Here is a 20548-nt window from a genome sequence, read left to right on the forward strand (position 1 = left end):
ATTAAACTTGGCAATATATATAAAATACTTAAATGAGTGCCTAGAATGTAAGTACTCAATAAATACTAGTTATCATTGCTCAATAAATATATATTCCGTATATAGAAAGAAATGTTATAATAGTATATCATCTGACTATAGATTATATTAAATGGAAGAATTCCTCAGGGAAGGGAGGACAATTTTTAGAACCTACAGAAACAGTGTTAATAAATAGTCTAGGGCTTTTTTTTTCTCTAAATGCTGTTTTGCTATCTTGCCTGCTATTCCATCTTTAAGTTTTATGTAGTTTTTCCTTTGTGCACATAAATGCAATTTCCTAGTTTCTTCCCACAGGAATTCTCCCATATCACACGATTTATAGTCTGATTTCATGATATTTATAGAAGCTTACAATGAGCAATTATTATGGTTTTTACTTAATTTATGCTCTTAATTTATTTTTAACATTCATTTAATTGAGGCTATTCATGGATTCTCCAAGCTTAACATTAGAGTATCTATATTCTGCTTGCAAAACACTGTTTTTGGTTTACTTTTAAAATGATATTAAAGGATGGAAGTCTCAAACCGCCTTTAGCAAGAGAGGCAGAAAAATAAAAAGAGCTTGGGCTTTGGAATCAGAGTGGGGTTCAAATCTCAGCTCTTCCAAGAGAGGCTTAAAGTTCTTTTTTTTCTCTGAGTCTCTATTTCTCCATTCCCTTCTGTCTCAGAGAAGATTGTATTTACTTGACATTCTCAAGATTGTTAGGGTACTTGGCACATAATAGGTACTCTGTAAAGGACAGTACTAAAAGGGTTAGGCTTTATTCTAGAAAGAGATCCATGTTTGATAGATAGGCAGTAGCTTTTAAGTGAAAGCACTATATATAAATTGATCAGTCTATTGATTGATTTATTGATCGATTGATTTTCTGTTTCCACCTCAGTAAACCGGGATCACAACCCCTGGGGGCCCTGCTATGCTCCTGTGTGATTGCTATGTCACTCCTACGATTGGGAGGGGCACATGGATGGTGGCAGGAAGGGAGCTGGGGGAGTGGGTGTGTACGTAGAGCAGGGGCCCAGAGGCTACACCCGAAGCTGCTATTTTGAGAAGTGTGAGGTCAATTCATGCTTTATTCTTGTTTGCTGACCCTTCACCAAGCCCATTCCGTGGAGGCAATCGCTCAATATCCTTTGAGCCTCGGAAAACGCTTATCTAGTGGAGAGAGCAGACACTGGCAGAGAAAGGACAGTCACATCCCTTGTCCCAGAATGGGCCATTCCTACACTCTGTTTCTTTCAGATCTGGGGACAGCAGGCATGGTTCCTGGGGAGACGAGCACTTCCCCTCCCCTCCTGGAGCCGGGAGTAAGCACCTGGCACACCCACCAACCCACATCTTCTGCACCTGCTTCCCCTTCTTGCCTCCTCAAGGTCTCTTCCCTAATGGGGAAAAGGTGAGCATGGAAGAGACTGCTAAAGGCCCATGCATATTTCAAAGGGAAAAGCCGAGGGACTCCATTAAACCTCATACACTCTTCTGTAAGCGCGGCAAGAGACTGAATAATGAAACGCTCAGAGCTGCTAAGGCGATTTCAGAGCAAGATAGGCAGATATAAAATAAAATGCTTCTCACCATGACAAAACCTCCATTTCCTCTCCAGCTTTCTCTCTCAGGCGGTTCTTTTCAGACTTCCGACATTCGTGTGCCTATCACCACAAAATGGCATGGGAGGCCATATAGCAAAGTGGTTAAGGACAGACCTTTCCAGGCCAAGAGTCCCGGCTGGAATCTGGTTTCTCACATTGACTGGCTGCATTACCTCAGAAGGTACTCCACCTGCACGGCAAGATGAAAAAATTCAGGATCCGGGGGATAGTGACAAGGACGCCCGCGTTGGAGTAGTGTGAGGAGAATGAAGTACGGCAAAGCACGTAAATCTCAGAGCACAGGTACTGTCTGGGAAATGATTTTTCTTTGTATCATGTATTCCTCCTCCACATTCTTTTCCTACGTGTGTAGAAACTATCGTGTTCTCCCAACTTCTTACCAAACTACGGCTGCGCAAGGCCTCTGCCCGTCGGTCGGGTCAGCAGCCAGGCCTGGCGTTTCCGGCACCAGCAGCCTGTCTCCCTGACAGACGCAGTTGCCGAAGACCCAGTCCTCTGTCTAATGGCCCTAGGGAGACAGGGCTTTTAAGCCCACATTTGCATGCAACAGGCTGGAAAGCCTTCATTAATGGCCTCTGCACTGTCAGGACTAGTTAAGTCAGTAGGTGTGGAACAGGCGAACTTCTGCTTTCTGGTCTGGCGGGAAAATAGGTCTCTTTTCTTCTTCTTTCTTTAGCTACCTCCACACGATGTAAAAATCACTTTCGAAGTGTCCAACCATCCATATTTGTCATTATCGACTCAGAGCCCAAGCGGGTATCTCTTTTGAATGCCGGCATTGCTAGAGTAGAAGAATCGAACTATTTTCCCAGGAGTGAGCTCTGTGTAAACTCCCTAAAGGCAGAGATGGTGCGGACACCGACCGAGTTGTTCTGGAATCAGCTCATGAGTAAAGCAGCCTCCAGATTACAGTATTTTCTCTGAGCCATTGTGAGTTCCTACTCATAAACCGTCTTCATTCAGTTCACTCTACCAGAATACCGTAGACTGGGTGGCTTATGAACAACACAAATTTATTTCTCACAGGTCCCAAGTTCAAGGCACCAGCATGGTCAGGTCCTAGAAGATGCTCTTCTCGGTTGCAGACTGTTGACATCTCACTGTGTCCCCACGTGGCAGGAGGGAACTCTGCAGGGCCTCTTTTGTAATCGCACTGTTCCCACTCATGACCTAAGCAACTCCCAAAGGCACCACCTCCTAATTCCAGGGGCACAACACAAACATTATTACAAGACTACTTCATAGCCTTGGTCCTGGAAGCTGGCAATGCAAAGAACATTTTAGTGATCCCTGCCCTTAGTGTCTTGGAGTCTAATAGACAACTGAATTCAGCATCTAATGGGCAACTCACCGGGCAGACAACGGAACGGGGGATTATAATGCAGTGGGGAGCTAGCACGGAAGTTAAGTGCCATGGCAAGACACATGTGGGAGGCCCACTAAAAGCAGATGGGCATCAGGGAAGGCCTCCCAGAAGTAGCGGTGGCTGAACTGAGTCCTGAAATGTGCAAATTAACCGATGGTTTGGTATAAGATACAAGTTTCTAGTTTCATCAGAGAAAATTCTTCCAAATAAAAGGCTACATATTGATCTCATATCTCATCTTTTTATGAAGACTCCCCCCAGCTCTTCTATCAAAAATTAATCTCCCCTGTTTTTGATCTTCTATGGCTGATTCACATGTGTCTATAATTTAGAGCTAAACCTGGTCTGCAACTATTTCAGGTCTTTTCACTCCCAGCGAAGTTGTAGTCTTCTTAAAAGTAGAGGCTTTAGCAATGTGAATTTTACATTTCTAATATTTTCTGCGAGGTTTTGTCAAAGGTCGCCTATCTAGAAGACAAAAACCATGGATTCTACTTCTGGCTCTGAAAGTGTTGGCATGACTTGCTGAAAATCTTGTGAATAACAATTGCCAATTTCAGCTGCCCCATCTATAAAATGGGGATAATATCCCTCTTTCAGCCACCACATAGGATTGTGTAATGTTAATGACAGAATACTTCTATGCTTCTTAAATAGTAAAATACTGTAAAATTGGTTTACTAGACATGCCTCCTAATAATTGCCTTTTATTTAATATAATGCTAGACATTCTGTGCATTGCTGTCTGCATCAGTCAGCATAGGTGAGATTAGGCTGTAGTAATGAACATCTCCAAAATCTCAGTGACTGAAACCAACTAAGGTATATTCTTATTTAACTTGTCCCCCAGTCATGTGTGGAAGAGGGGAGCTCTGCTCTTATACTCAGGGACACAAGTGATTGGCCTTCCTGAGTGCTACCATTTGCAGAGACAGAAAGAAGGAATTTGAGAGGCGCACATGGGCATACACTTGTGTCTGCCAAGAAGTCACTACTACTTACAACTCAGTGGCCAGAGCTAGACATATGATCCACACACAGCCACAAGAAGTACAATCCTAATACGTAGCCCGAAGGCAGAGAGCCATGGGGACTTGGTGAACAGCAGGAGTGTTCTGATGTACTGGGTGTTAATGGTCCACTGCCTTTGAGTGCTCACAGTGTAGTGAAGAAGATGGACAAGCAAAGACTGCACAGTGACTATAGAAGAAGAGGTGACTTCATGGAGCTAAGGGGCACAGATAGTGGATCCATTCATTCATTCAAGAAACATTTATTGAACACCTACACTGTGCTTGGAACCAGGGGTCCCAAGAACCCAATTCTTGCCTTCAAAGATCACATGGTCTTGACAAGATAAAGAAAGAGACAAGAACATGAATTTAGTGCCACTTTTGTGCCAAGCTCAGCAGTATATTTCTGATTTAATCCTCACTGCAATCCTACAAAATTGCTAGTGTCCCCAAATTTCGTGAAACCCAGTCATCTCCAAGGTCCCTGTGTTATGATAACAGCTGGAATCACAATGAGATCCATCTATTCCAAAGCAGTGCTCTTTCCCCACGGCATGCAGACTCACTGGTCAGAGAGAAAAAATGTGTAAGCAAAAAATTACAGCATGGGAAATAGAACAGCAGGAACAGTGTATGCAGTGTGTACTCTGTGGGCCCTGGAGAGGCAACTAAATGCCTGGGGAGTGTCTGAAAGGTTTCTCCATGGAGGTGACATTTTAGCTGGGGCTTTTGAAAGATGAGTCAATATTTGCCATGCAGAAATCAATTCAGTCTAAGTAGTAATAAATGGGGCTTAAAGAGGCAAACAGCCAAGTTGTTTATCTAATGTCAAATGTCCCCGCGATCACACATTTCCATCTGTCTTCCTTGCCACCATCCTTCTAAATTATCAGATTCATGACCCTACAGCCACCCTCCATTTCTCTCTCTCTTTCACCCTTTCCATCCCATTGGCAATCTATCACCAACTTCGGATAAATTCTTCCTTGTGTTATTTCTCAAGAGCGCACTAAATAACCAAATCTCGAAGAGGGTGGCTGTCCAGAGGACAGGAGCATTGCCTGGTGTAATCATGGACCTCCTATCTGCTTCCATGGCTGAAACAGACCTGTTTCCTCATCCTCGGCAGAGCCTAAGCCAATGTTGTGTGAACAGCGCAAAGCCGTTTTCCTCACCCAGCTTCAGCAACTGCCAGTTTCGCTCTGTCGGGTGCCAGCAAAGGGAGAAGGAAGAATGAAATGTGATTGTTTCTGAAGGTGTAAGCTAAAGCTGGAATAACAGTAAAGGGAGCCCTACTCATAATAATGATGCTTTAGCATTTCCCTGCACAGGCTTCTGTCTTGTAGCTCCTTATAAAAATGTAAGGGAAGATTTTTCTCTCTTTTTTTAAAATTCCATTTTCTTTTACTAAATGAGCCAATCTAATGTAGAAGAGATGGAGAAAGAATAAGTACAGAATATTAATATATATTTTGAGGACTCTGGATTTATGTTCTACTCAGTCTCTTAACTATTCCACCTGGTTATACCAATCGGAACATCTCTTTTCTTTTTTCCTGGTGGTCAGCATTATAAATTTTATCATCAGCAGAAAACCCGGCTATTGTTTCTTTTACTTGTGATGAAATATGAAACAGAGACCAAGCAGCTAGAAATGATCTGAAAATTTTGTCAATGATGCATGATTTAGCTTGCTAGTACTTTGTACGACTTGAGAATCTCTTGGGTAAGGGCTCACCACCGCCCGCCCCCTTAAGGAAGATTTAGCCAGCAGGAGGCCAAAGATGGGGAGGGAGGTGCTATTCGGCAGGTAGCATTGTATTTCCTCACATTTTCTAAGCAATTTCATTTTAACTGAATGTAAAGTAGTCATAATAAACCTGAAAGATGTCCTCTAAACTGGTTTGGAGATGTTTGAAAAGATTCTCCAATATGAGATTTGGAGGAGTCTTAAATAAGGGGAGGAACAGTATTAGTTCTGAATCTACATAGCTAATGAGGAAAAAAGGTACTAATATATTCTTAAAAGATTTGTGGAGAAACTAAGGATCAGGGCTCCTTGAGTAATAGGACAGTGATCATCGGGGGGTAGACAATTTGGCAGGAACATAATATGTGTTTCCTGATTCTGAAAACATGGATATTTCGTATGTTAATTTTTCTAAAATGAGATTCATCTTCAAGGATGTACATACCTAATGTGATAAAGTTCCTGATTTTAATTTTTTTGTTGTTGTTAAAGAAGCAGTTATTTAGAACTATTTTAGTGGCCATTTGTGTGAAATGTCTGTTCAAATCTTTTGGCCAGTGCTTAATTGAATCATATATATATTAAATTCATATTACATATTATATAATATTATATAATATATTTATAATATATATTATTTATATATATTATTAATATATTTATAATATATAATATTATATAACATATTATATAATATTATATATACATATATATAATTCTAACTGTTGATTGTAAGAATTTTTGATATATTCTGGATACAGTCCTTTTTCAGGTTATATTTGTATGTATCCAGAGTATATCAAAGAATTCTTATAACTCAATAGTAAGAATAGTAAGAATACACATGAAATATATAAAAATATATATAATATATAAAAAGTTTTCTCTCTCTAGCTTGTCTATTCATTTTCTCTATACTATCTTTCAAAGATCAGATGTTTTGATTGCATTCATTTATCATTTTTTTCTCTTATAAATCATACTTTTTGTGTCCCGTATAAGAAATCTTTGCCTATTCTAGAATTACAAAGATTTTCTCCTACATTTTTAGGCATTTTACAGTTTTTACCTTGAAGTCTGTGATGCAGTTTGAATTAAAGTTTGTATACGATTTCATGTAAAAGCTGAGGTTTATTCTATACAGATATCTATTGGTCTACTGCCCTTTTTTGAAACAACTATCTTTCCCCATTGAATTACCTTAGCTTTTTATAAAAAATCAGTTGAATATATAGGTGAGGGTCTATTTCTGAACTCTATTATTTTCCTATGAGATATGGCTACACCATACTGTCTTAGTTACTGTAGCTTTATAGTGAATTTTAAAATCATGCAGTACGAGCTAGTTCTTTTTCAAAATTGCATTGCCTATTTTAGGTCCTTTGCCTTTCCAAATAAATTTTAAAATCAGCTTGCCAATCTTTCCTGAAAAAAAGAAAAAACTTTCTGGGATTTTGATCTTTAATCATCCATGAAAGGCAAACTAAAAGTACAGTGAGATACTTCTACACATCCAATACAATGGCTAAAATTATAAGGACTGACAACATCCAGTGTTGGTGAGGGAGGATCTGGAACAAATGGAATTCTGCTGGCATTGCTGATTAGAACGAAAATGGTATAACCACTTCAGAAGACAGGTCATCAGCTTCTTAAGAAATGAAATGTTCACTTACTATGTGGTCCAATAATTTCACTCTTATTTACTCAAGAGAAATGAGAACACATGTTAACACAAAGACCTGTACATAAATGTTAATAGCAATTTAATTAATAATAACCTCAAACGGGGAACAACCCAAATGTCTAACAACAGGTGAAGGGATAAACAAATTATACTGTATGCATATAGTAGAACAATATTCAGCAACAGAAAAGTCTGAATTACTGGTACATCTAGTACAGTAAACAATGTGGATGAATTTCAAAAAGATGCTGCTTGAAAGAAACCAGACACCATGCGATTCAGTTTATATGAAAATCTGGAAAAGGTAATTCAAATATATAGTGATAGAAGGAGGACTCAGTGATGCTGGGGAGTTGGGGTAGGGTTGGAAATGGACTGGGAAAATGCAAAAAAGGAAGCTTTTGGGGAATAATGGAAATGTTCTATATCTTGTGGTAAGGATTACAGATTACACAGGTGTATACATTTTTCAAAGCCTATTGAACAGTACAGTTAAAATCTGTGCATTTAATTTTATGTATATTATACATCAATGAAATCACTTTTAGAGTTAATACTATTGACTCCTATTTCCTTCTTGAAACACTCTTCTTTCTCAAGAATTTTACACTTTCATGGTCTTTCTCCTGCCTTTCTGGTTGTTGCCTCTTGGTTTCCTTTATTGGTTCCTAACTATGAATGCCCTTGGGCTTGGTCCTGAGCATTTTCTCTCTTCCCTGGCCAGGTCAGTTGAAATACTCTCTATAATATTTAACTTTTATAGCTCCAGCTTAGCTCTCTCTTCTATGTTAGAGACTCATAAATCCATCTTTGTATTCAGCACCTCCAATTAATGTATCATAGGCATCTCAAAATTAACATATGCAAACTAAACTCATTTAATCTTTCAAACCTCTTTCTCCCTCCCTCTTTGCTTTCCCAGAAAATGGCACCATTGTATGCAGTTGCTCATGACAAGAGTTTGAGAAATATCTTTTATACCTCCCTTTTCCTCACTCTCCAGATAGTCTGTCAGCAAGCTTTGTTGAATTAACCCTTAACCATATCATATATATTAGTCACCATTCTCCAGAGAAACAGAGTCATTACAGCATGTATATAGAGAGAACGAGATTGATTATAAAGAATTGCCTTGCATGACTATGGAGGCTGACTAGTCCAAAATCTGCAGGGTGGACTGGCAGGCTGGAAACTCTGAAAGGCCAGTATTCTAGTTTGAGTCTGAAAGCCATCAGGCTGGGGAAACAGGAATAGCCAATTTTCTGGTTTGAGTCAGTCTGTCTGCTGGAAAATTCTGTCTTACTTGGGGAATGGTTAAACTTTTTATTTGTTCAGACCTTCAACTGATTGGATGAGGCCTAACTACATTATTCAGAGGTATCTACTTTACTCAAAGTCTTCCAATTTATGTGTTAATCTAATCCAAAAACACCCTCACAGAAACCCTAGAATAATGTTCAATCAGTTCTCTGGATACCATGGCCCAGCCAAGTTGACACATTGAATTAAACCACCACACCATGTTTAACTTCTTCCCGCCTCCACCACTCTTTCCCCCATCCCAGCCACCGTCCTCTCTCACTGGTTTCTCATTTCCATTCTTTTTTGCCCTCCAGCCTCATTTTTCAGAAAATCAATCCCCTTTTCATAAGATATGGAATCACATTGACTCTCTTGCTTGAAGTTCTTAAATGGCTTCTCCTTCTACGTCGGGTACAATGTCCTTATCAAGGCGACAGTGACCTAACAGCGTGGCTCCTCTACCTCATAGTCTCAAGCTGTCCCACTTTCCCTTACGTGCCACCTCCCAGCCATACTGCTCTGCATATGTTTGCTAGAATACAGCCAGATCGTGCCCACTTCAGGGCCTGAACTTACTGTTTCTGAAGCCTCATTTTTTCCTCCTCCCTTCTTCCCACAGCTTCCTTCTCCTCAACTCTTATTTCTGGTGTTTCTGCTTATTCCCCAACATCTCCCATCTAAGCAATAACTTTGGCCTCCTGACTAATCTTCCTCTTCACAAATTCTTTGTACCCTGCAGTATTGCCAGTTTTCTTCTTAAACCACAAATCCAGTCTCTAAAATTTCTGTAGTGTAAGGTTCATAATCTTTTTTGTTCTTTAGATCCTTTGGCAGCTGGCTAAGCATATGTACCTATTATCCTCTTTCTCAGAATATTGTCTGAAAATAATAATATGTGTACAATTATAGCACAAATCTATTGTGAAATAGTTACTGATTTTTTTTCCAAAATGTGTGATATGGTTATTAATGTACTTCTTTGGTAATAACAGGATGTAGCAGTAGATCTCATTACCAAAATTTCAAAGAGGTGATTAGCATAAACATCTTTTCAAGGTATCTGCAACAACTGTAATATGAAAAGAAAATAACTGATTTCTTTTGGCGACAAAGTCACAGGTACTGTTGGTACCACTATATTTCGTTAGCTACATTCATAATTGAAAATGTTATGCTGAGGTTCTAAACCTCAACATTATGGTAATGGGAGGAAGGAGGCTTGAGAAGCAAATAGATTCAGATGAGGTCATGAATGTGGAGCCCCCATAATAGGATCAGTGCCCTCATAAGAAGAGGAAGAGACAGCAGAGCTCCCTTTCTCACTGCCAAGTGAGGATACAGCAAGAAGGTGGCCATCTAAAAGCAAAGAAGAGAACGCTTACTAAGAATCAAATAATCTGCTGTCACCTTGATCTTGGACTTCCCAACCTTCAGACTAAGAGTAATAAATGTCAGTTGTTTAAGCCCTACGGTTTATGGTATTTTGTTATAGCAGGCCAAGCAGACTGAGACAGAACGAGACACTATGTTTCACATAATAAAGATTTATTTCACTTTTCATCTGAGTGTACAAAGCCATTTAATTCTACCCCAGATGGATTCTAGTAGTTGAGTCCCTGTATACCACTGTTTATACAGTAGAGTCCAAACTCTTTAGTTTTCTAAACTCTTTCCAAGTATCTCCAACACTTTTTTTTACAGCCTCTTACGTGTATAAAACCATGTATCCCTTTGTATTCTCATTTATGGTCATACAGACCTCTTGCCTTTTCCAGTCATTTCAAGCTCTCTTGTATGTTGAGGTCTGTAAAGGTGGTCAGTCTAGGCTGGATTTCTTTCTCCTACTTCTTCACCAACAAACTTCCACATCACTGAAGATTAAATGTCTCTAAATTCTCCCCCTCCTCCAGGAAGTCTTCCTTATTGTCTGCACAGTTTGTGTGCATCTCTCCCTGGTTCTCACATCACTATTCCTCTACAGTAGTCATCACAAACTTGCACTGTCCTTGTTTTACTTTGGCACCCTTTAATTTTATGGACCACATCTTATTTCTTGTGGTATCTCCTTTGTTTGGGCAGTACAAATGTATAACACATTTCTGTGGAATCAACTCATGATGACCTGAACCTGGAGTAACTTCTAGGCTGAGCATGGACACGTAGAAGTGATTCCATGTGAGTTGCACTGGTAATAGCTTCAAAGTAGCAGACGAACACTTGCTTAATAATATACAACATGATGTGGTAGGTCCAACTTAGGCCTCTCAAAGACTATTTGAAGAAAGTCAAGCTAAAAGAGGAAAGAAAAAACCTGACTTAGTCTTTTCAAAAATACAATAAAGCATTTTCCGGTCAGGCTTTGGGTGCTGGCTAATCGTCCCTATTTTAAAGGGCAAAACGAGCTCTTCCTCAGTCCTAATTCCTTTGGAAGAGATCCAGGATAGACACTAGTGACAACTGATTCTGTATTATAGCTGTTAAAGTGAGCCTTCTGTGTTTTTGTTTTATTTTTGTTTTCAATTTTTGGTTTCTCACTTTCTGCATCTTATCAAATTATCATATACATGTGTGTATATATGTATGCACATACGTACATATTATATTTGTGTTATGTAGGCATATACACATATGCACATATATGCAGTGTTTTCTAGTCTGGGCAAGAAAACTATACTAATTTTTATTTCATTCAACACCCACTCTATTTCAGTATAACTGTAATATACCCAGAGTAAATATTTTAAAATATTTGTTCAGCATAGTTTGCTAATAGCAAAGGATTCATGCTCATTAAGATGTGTAATTACTTTCATACCATATGCTGTTCTGATATAAATTAAGGTTTGATATTTGAGAAAGACACCTATGATTTCAAGACTAGATCACACTTGATATCCTGTTCTTCTAAGCATATAACATGTGTTATGACTTTCAGTCAGAGTTTGGGGCTGGAAAAAGTACCATTGGCATCACTGAACCTCACTTCCAACCTCAGCTCTATATTATCCTGTTTTCCTCCTCTGTAGACATAATGGTTTTAACTCTCAGCATTTTCAGTTTATGCATTAAATCTTGAAAATATGTGATCAACATGTGAGGGGGGAGGGATATGTTATATACTTGGAGAACAAATCACCATGCTTATGCCACAGATGTGAAAATGTCCAGGGGCCAAGAGAAACAAGGACCAGCTGGTGGGAGCATCACTCAGGGGGTTACTTATATGTAGGAGGTTATTGGGACTGGGGCAAGCATAGAGGGGTTGATATATCAGGAGTCTTCTAAGTTGTACATGGCAGAAATACAATTCAAACTCACTTAAGCACAAAAGGGTATTAACCCTTATAACTGAAAAGTCCACGAATACTACTTGCTTCAGGCATTGTTAGAACTAGGTGACTAGACAATGTTACCAGGGCTCTGTCTTTTTGCCATTTCTCGGGCAAGCTCTCTCCACATGGTGAACAAACAGCCATTATAAGAGAAAATTCCAGGGGAGGACTTGGTTAAGTTACATGCTGGTGCCTAAGCTAATTGCCGAAACAGAAGATGTGATGGGCTGACTGGCCAGGCCTGGTTCTAATATCTATTCTATATTGAGAAGAAGGAAAAAATCCAGAGTCAGCTTCATTCAAATTAAGTGGGCATAGATTCAATATAAGAAAAAGGTGGTCTATTACCGGAAGAGTGTGAAAAGGTGAGATGAACAGATGTCCATTGCTAAGTAATGTTGTGAGAAAGTGGTCCATGGATGAAGCTATAGTCAGGAGAAACCAGTTTTATAAAAGTGAGAAGGTCAAAAAGTATGTGCTAAATTCAGGGAGCAAATAAAAAACTTAAGTGTGTGGTTGCAGTTTTGAGAGAGATTCACTCATTTGCTGTTTACTGAGATTCTGCTCAATGCCAGCGGTGTCTTCAGAGCTAAAGACAGAAACAAACAGCTGAAGTTCTTAACTTCATGAAGCTTACATTGTAACGATGCAAAACAGGTGAATAAAACAATTGAGTAAAGGGTATAGTATTTATTATTATTATTTATCAATTTATTTATTTTAGAGAGAGAAAGCGTGAGCGTGAGCAGTGGCGGGGAGGGAAGGGGAAGAGGGAGAGGGAGAGAGAGAATCTTAAGCAGGCTCCACACCCAGCACAGAGCCCGATACCGGGCTCGATCACACAACCCTGAGACCATGACCTGAGCCAAAATCAAGAGTCCCACACTTAACTGACTGAGTCATCCAGACACCCCAAGGAAATAGTATTTTAAATAGAGACAAGATTGTCTCTACCTGAAATACTTTCACAGGAAAGGGTGATACAAAATATTGAGTGAGTTGATCATGCAAGGCTTTGGTTGATGCTATTTGAGAAAAGACCCGAAAGAGGCAGCTAGGGGAAGAGCATTCCAAGCAGAAGGGGACAGCAAGTGCAAAGGCAATGATGAAGCAACGGAGGGCCAAGACGCAAAGTCAGGTGTGGAGCAAGCAGGGACAATGAGGAGGTTGTTGCTGGAATCTCTCAGCCATCTGCTATTTAGTGACTGAATTGCAACTTGTAAGATTGACAGGGCCATTGCTGCTCCAACTTCATCGCTGGTGTGCTGTGAGAGTGCTGAAATCTCAGGCAAGTAGTTCTTCCTCTTCTTAGGAGCCTTAGCTGCAACTTGGAGCTCTGGCTCCTGTGGGACGTTTACAAAACCAAAGGAAGGGAAAAGGAGGTAGAGACTGACAGGCAAGCATCAAAGTCCATCCATTCATTTATTCATTCACCCATTCATGTGTTCCGGAAGTATTTACTTGATACCCACTTGCTATTTTCAGACACTCAGGTAACCATAGTATAAAACTGAGTAGGACAAGAATTACACACCTAAGTGGTTTATAGTCTGGCAGGAGTCGTCTGCACAGACAGGGTGGGCTACATTGGCAGGGGGTGGGGGGAGGAAGGCAGGATTCATAGGGCCAGGCTGGTAGGAGGTCAGAGAGTCAGCAAGGGCAGCACTGCAGGGCAGTGTTGGTGACCTCGCATGGAAAGGGCAGAGGCTGCCCAGCCTCCTGGGGTGGAGGTGACTCAGTGCGCAGGTGCTGCCTCCTCCGGCTGCCGCTCGGCTTTCCCCGCGCTCACTGAACACCCCAGCGTCTCCGGGCTCTTCACCACCTCCACTTACTCAAGGTCAAGGGAAGGGCTCTGGGGGTAAGAAATCAAGGACAGATGGATGCAAATTTCCTCTTTTTGTTTCTACCCTGCATCTTCTTTCTCCAACATGGTGGAAAGGAAATTTTTTAAAAAGCAGAATTCTACCACTGTGGAAGGAGCCAAGACGCCCTTCAACAGACGAAAGGATAAAGAAGATGTGGTCCGTACATACAATTAAATATTACTCAGCCATCAGAAAGGATGAATACCTACCATTTGCATAGAAATGGATGGAACTGGAGGGGATTATGCTAAGTGAAATAAGTCAAGCAGAGAAAGACAATGATCATATGGTTTCACTTATATGTGGAACTTAAGGAATAGCAGGGAGGACATTAGGAGAAGGAAGGGAAAAATGAAGGGGGGAATCAGAGGGGGAGACGAACCATGAGAGACTATGGTTACGGGGAAACAAACTCAGGGTTTCAGAGGGAAGGGGGGTGGGGGGATGGGCTAGCCCAGTGATGAGTATTAAGGAGGGCACGTATTGCATGGAGCACTGGGTGTTATACGCAAACAATGAATCATGGAACACTATCAAAAACTAATGAAGTATTGTATGGTGACTAACATAATATAATAAAAAATAAATTAAATAAATTAAATAAATAAAATAAAAATAAATATAAAAAATTCCGAACAAGAGGGATACCTTCTTTATTATCCCTAAGTATAAAGTGAAATAGTCATCTTCTTATCTACAGTTTAAACATAAGTTTGCACTCATGGTGAGTTAATAAAGGAGCACTTAGTTCTCGCAACACTTAGTAATCATTAGCTCCAGGTTCTAAGAGGCCCTGGTTGATCAGCTTCTTCACCAACACCAGTTTTGAAGTGACCAAGTCTAGTTGCACGGCCTCACGCTTCCCAAGCCAATGCAGCTGTGAGGGGTGGTGAAGCCCCCCGGGCATCACAAACTGGTGGTTTGGTTTGGCAGGCCAGTGTTCTTCTTCTTTACTTTTTTAGTTTATTTCCAGAGTGTTTAAGTAGGGCATGAATTCTTCATTTTGCCACAGCCCCAACCAACTCCATATTGCCTATATCCACGTGTTTCACCATCTCTACCTTCACTTGAAAGCAAGGAAATTTCTTAAAGTAATTCTATTTACTTCCTAGGAATATTAGACATTTAATTCTGAAGTCCTCATCTGCCCACCAGCTCTCAAGCCCTACAGTCCCTGCGTGTCCCTAAAGAGCCCACGTAGTCACAGCTGCCAGTCGGCAGAAAAAGTCTGTTTAGAAAATGACAATTCTAGCATTCCCTTTGGGAGCCTCAAGGCCAGGATTAGGGTGGGGCAAGTGAGGTGCTTGCCCTGAGTGAACTTTAAGGTCACATCAAAAAAATCCGTAACTAAGATAAATAATATTTTAATGCACTGTTTGAAAATCGAAACGAACGCAATGATAAATGCAGTAGGGTAAACAAAATGCCAACATTTCAGATAAAGACAAGTTTCTGTTTGTATGTCTGCAACCCTGCATTTTTGCACGATGACATCAGTTCTTTTCAATCACCCCTCGTTCCCTGGCCTGATGAGGGAGAGCAACCCATGGCCACCCGTAGGCGGGTTTATGAGGGGTGACAACGGTGTGCCAGCAGGTTGGGCAACCGATGTTAGGCTTTGTATGGAGTCATGTCTTTGTAGAGATTTATCAGCCTTCCCAGCTGGTTCAAAATATAGGATAATGTTCTAATAAGCGTATATGTATATGTTCTAATAAGTTGCACATTTTCCTCTTTACCTCGGGCGTCCATAAAGCGCTGGGAAGCAGCAACGGGAACTATGAATTTTAAAGTCCCCTGTCCGTCATTTAGCAATCTGTATGAAAATGTCTGTCTCGTGTGGAACAGTTTACACAATATGTGCATTATGAACCCATTTTAAACACACATCTACATATACATAGAGGTATAGATAAATAAATAAGTAGATGGTGTATAGAAAGGGAAGAAGGCAGGGAAGCAGACAGACTATATAAAGCTGTACCTCTAAACGTTAAAGTCCTCAACTGTAGGTAGAAAACTTGGAGCATTTTTATCTTCCTTTTCTTGTTTATATTTTTTACCTCTCTACAATGAAACAGTATTATTTGGGTAATTAAACAATAAAATTATTTTAAGATTCTTTTGACAACCCCATGTGCTTTCATAGTCTCATCACACGTGATATAATGTTAACCAGAAATGTTTTTCTTGGTATGGAAGCCTCTCACCTCAACAGAAAGGTACTTATTAAGGTACCATCTGCAACACTAAATATGCTGTAATTACCAACAATGACACATACCTGTAAAATAACAAATCAAGTAATCAATCTGCTGGAAAATGTACACTCAAAATATGTTTGCCACTTTAATAGAATTCTCCAAGAGCATTTAGTAACTCGTCATTCTCATAGCTATAATCTCGCCCTCACTGCTGCTGCTGCTGAATTTCTTTCCAGGGAAACAGGACAAAATTGCAATTATATCAGAGTAAATATGTGACTGAAAGAGGTGGTGGTGTGGATGCAGGCCTTACCTACATGATAGGCAGGAATGAGTTTTAATCCCCTAGGAAAAAAGTTAGGTGAACGTTTTCGGGGGGGAGGGGTGGATTATTTTGTTTCGTTTTTTTGAAATAAAGAAAGCCCACATTTCTAATGCTTATTAGCTAATATTTAGCTAGAAGGGTCACCAGTCATTAAATTATTTTTATAGGCAGCTTAGCAGAAGCTGTGTTTCCATGACAACAGACAATGTATGGAAAGGTTAAAAACAAGTTAATGGGATTTGTGGTGATCTCAATAATGCTCTATGGAAATCATTAATCTGATTTTCCTATTTCTCAGGCTTCCATGCCAACTGCAAAACTGGATTTTCTGGGGCTGGCTGATGTTGGAAATAATGCATTTTCGAAAGCTCCAACGTGACTATTTCCTTAGGCGTTGAGACAGAGAGTTTGAGAATTCTTCCCTGATGTCTCTATGAGCTGAATATGGGCAGGGACCACAGTAAAAGACCTCCGGAGCACCTAAAACTGACCAAGCAAAATGAAGTTTTGGTCAGAGCAGCAGGCACAGTTTTATCTCATAATTTGCTCATAATTAAATATTATATGAGGAAAAGAGATACCAGCCTGCTTTCCAAATTCCTGAGCTAAGTCACTGGATGGATGATGGTGGAAAAAGATTGAAGGATGGGCAAAGTGTGAGTAGAGTGATAAGAATTGTATTACATCATGACTGAACATTTTAGACCCAAATAATACAGCTCAATCAAAAGACTACTTCATGTAGACACGGCCATAGTTTTGCTATCAGTAGAATATTGGGAATAGTGCCTAGAATATGGTTTTATTACTATTTGAAAGATGCAACTGTTGATGCTGAGGCCTTTTTTACTTGTCCTCAACCTAGCTTTAATTCTTTAAAAAGATTTATTTATTTATTTATTTATTTATTTATTTATGAGATTGGGGGGGAGAGAGGGGGAGAGAGAGAGCACACAAGCTGGGGGAGGGGCAGAGGAAGAAGAGTCTCCAGTAGACTCCCAGTTGAGCATGGAGCCCAACTCAGGGCTCAATCTCAAGACCCTGAGATCATGACCTGAGTGGAAATCGAGAGCTGGACGCTTAACTGACTGAGCCACCCAGGTGTCCCTATTTTTTTTTTAACAAAAATATAAGAGAACAAATCTATACCTTAATTTATTTACTTTTCAGTGAGTTTAAATCCTTGAAAGGTACAGCATCACACGGATTCTGTGGCCAGTAGCTTTAGCAGGAAGGTGGCTTTCGAATTTGGCACGAACCTTGCCACTGTTTCCATGAGCACGAGTTACTTTTCCCCAGATTGCTCTGGTTTTGTTTGATTTGCCACCAGGAGTCACTGTGCTGTTCTTTGCTTTGTACCCATAAGCACAGCTCTTGCCTAGATAGAATTCAGTTTCACCTTGAGCATAAACACCTTCCATTTTAAGAAGAGCTGTGTGCTCCCCTGGTTCCACAGACCTGCTTATATCCAGCAAAAATAGCCTTGGATCAGGCTTCCAGACATATTTGTCATTTTAGGAGTCCTGTTCCCAGCAAGCCTCCACAGGTTCCAAGATGGGGGAAAGAGAAAGTCCAGCCTAGTTTTAATTTTTATTGAAGTACTCCAGATAGATATTTTAGAATGAACAAATTATGTTGCTTTCTGACCAGAATTTAGAATCTATTTCTGTATCTTGAATGGTCTATACGAGCCAGTATCACCCTGAATTTGTGTGTGTTATGTATAAGTTTGAATCACATTGTTTTGTGTCAGTGTCAGTCAGAGGACTGCAATTATCCTTGGTATATCTTTTAGGATTATTACAAGCTTCTCTGATGTGTCCTCCCCCATCTTGAAAATTCTATTAAGGAACCAAGAGTTCATAAAACAAAAAATAAATATTCACACGTAAAAAAACAAAATCCCAACTTTGACACAACCGGTAAGACCACTAAATGGTGTCTATTAGCATAGACTTAAAATGCTATTGTTTTCAGTGTGACCATGGATCCATTGGAAAAAGTTTAGAATTATACTTTGAAAAAGAAGTTGAACCATGCTAAGTCACAAGAATGTTACTTTTTAGTATAGATTTGGGAGAGAAATGAAAGCATTTATCCTACCAAAAAAACTTCAGGATAAAAGAGAATGCCTAAACAGTATACTGCCAGTATGACTCCAACCCATGGAAGACCTGCAACACCTTATCTCACACCTGTTGAGACCTTCATCAGATTATGATTGAGTCCCAGATCCTTGCTCCAGAGTCTTCTGTGGAAATCACATCAACTCAGAATGAAGTAAAAAAAAAAAAAAAAAAAAAGCTCTTAAATTGTCCAGGTGTCACTGATACTTTCTGACCTTTTTCTGTGTGGCTGTTTCTCCCAATGAAAATTTCACTCAGTATCAGTGATGAGGAAAGACCCCTTGATCCAGTGAGGACTCAACCCTTATGTGACATCAGCTTTCTTCAAATTATTAAGTAGGCACTAGCTCCACACAGAGCTGAGTAGAGTTACCAGGGCGTAGGTTGGTCCTCCTAAAAACACTTACTTCCATGCTCTTCATTATTGTGAAGGCTTTGACACAATTTTCTTTTCCTTACCAGGCAATTTTATGTGAAGATGAGTGTAAGAAGCTGAAGGGAGTCCACTGGCCATGTCTGTCTATGAGAGGACTCAGGGTCAAGGCAGAGTAGGACTTGTTAGGAATTTGCTAGGGATTGATTTAGGAAATTTAGAGGGAAAAGAACAGCAACAGACACGTCAAGATTTAGGAACATTACTGTTTCTCATGGGAACTATTTACCTTCTGACAGAGAGTGCTCAGAAAATGGGAACTAGGAGGAAACTTGAAAAGGATGGATGTGCTCAATGTACACCTTTTCTTTATATAGTATCACCACTGCAGGAACAATGATTATAAACAATCGAGAATATGGCAGCTGCCTTGCGTGGGGATAAGTCCAATAGGAGTATTAACTTATTGAAGCTGAAAGAGATATAATGTATTATGTCAATATTTGGATTAAAATAAAGCATCTAAACAAAAGCCAGGGGTTTTCTAAGAGTTATGTCTCTATAATATTCCATTTAGCAAAACCTTGAATAACTTTCCACTGCATAATTCTCCAGAGTCATGAAAATAAGGTGATTTGAGTAAAAGCAAGTCTTAGTGTCTGTCATGAGCTGAATTGTGCCCCTCCTCCCGAAATCCATATGCGACCTTATTTGGAGATAGGGTCTTGACAGAGGTAATAAAGTTAAGATGAAGTCATTAAGGTGGGGTCTAATCCAATAAGGCTGGTGTCCTTGCACAAAGGGTGAATGTGGACATACAGATACCCACTAGTTATGTGAAGAGACACAGGAAGAAGGGATGGCCATGTATACTTTGAGGAGAGAGGCCTGAAACACATCCTTCCCTCTTGGCCCTCAGAAGGAATCCATCCTACCAACACCTTGATTTTGGACTTCGAGTCTCCAAAACTGTGAGAAAATAAATCCATGTTGGTTAAGCTACCCAGGCTGGGGTACTTTGCTACAGTGCCCCAGCAAACTAATACAGTCCCCAACAATCCCATCAAAGACCAAAGCGATGGGTCCTGACCAGAGTCTTAGGCTTCATCCATCTTTTCCTTATCAGGGTCATTGATATCAGACTGGGAGGCCAGAAAGAAGATGAAATGTGAGACCCCGATATGTCAAATCAACTAATGAGAAGGTGGAACAGAAACACAAAGCCACTGGAATTTGATTACTCTCATGATTTATTAATATTCAGATTGAAAAAGGAGCCTTAGAGCCGCAAGTTACGCTAATTGGCACATTTGCTTTATTTATTTATTTGTTTATTTATTTATTTTCAAAACAAACTGGGTTTTTGATTTTTTTCTTTTTTGTTCATTCCATCACATTAAAAGGAGGAAAAGAAAAATGGTTTTGAATTCACTCGATATTTTGGACTCCTCAGATGAACGGAACATTGCACACACACTTGGAACAGAGAGAGATAGAGAGGAAAGTGGACTCCCACAGGGCCACACGCACCAGATCAAAAAACTTGGAT

General features: G+C 40.0%; 1 pseudogene; it reads right to left on the reverse strand.

The window, feature by feature from the left end:
• Positions 1-17675: 17675 nt before the first annotated feature.
• Positions 17676-19048, reverse strand: LOC123784242 (large ribosomal subunit protein eL33 pseudogene; annotated as a pseudogene).
• Positions 19049-20548: the final 1500 nt, after the last annotated feature.

Source organism: Ursus americanus, chromosome 4 (genome assembly GCF_024610735.1).
Source record: "Ursus americanus isolate L20-20 chromosome 4, mUrsAme1.1.p, whole genome shotgun sequence".
NCBI lineage: Eukaryota > Metazoa > Chordata > Mammalia > Carnivora > Ursidae > Ursus > Ursus americanus.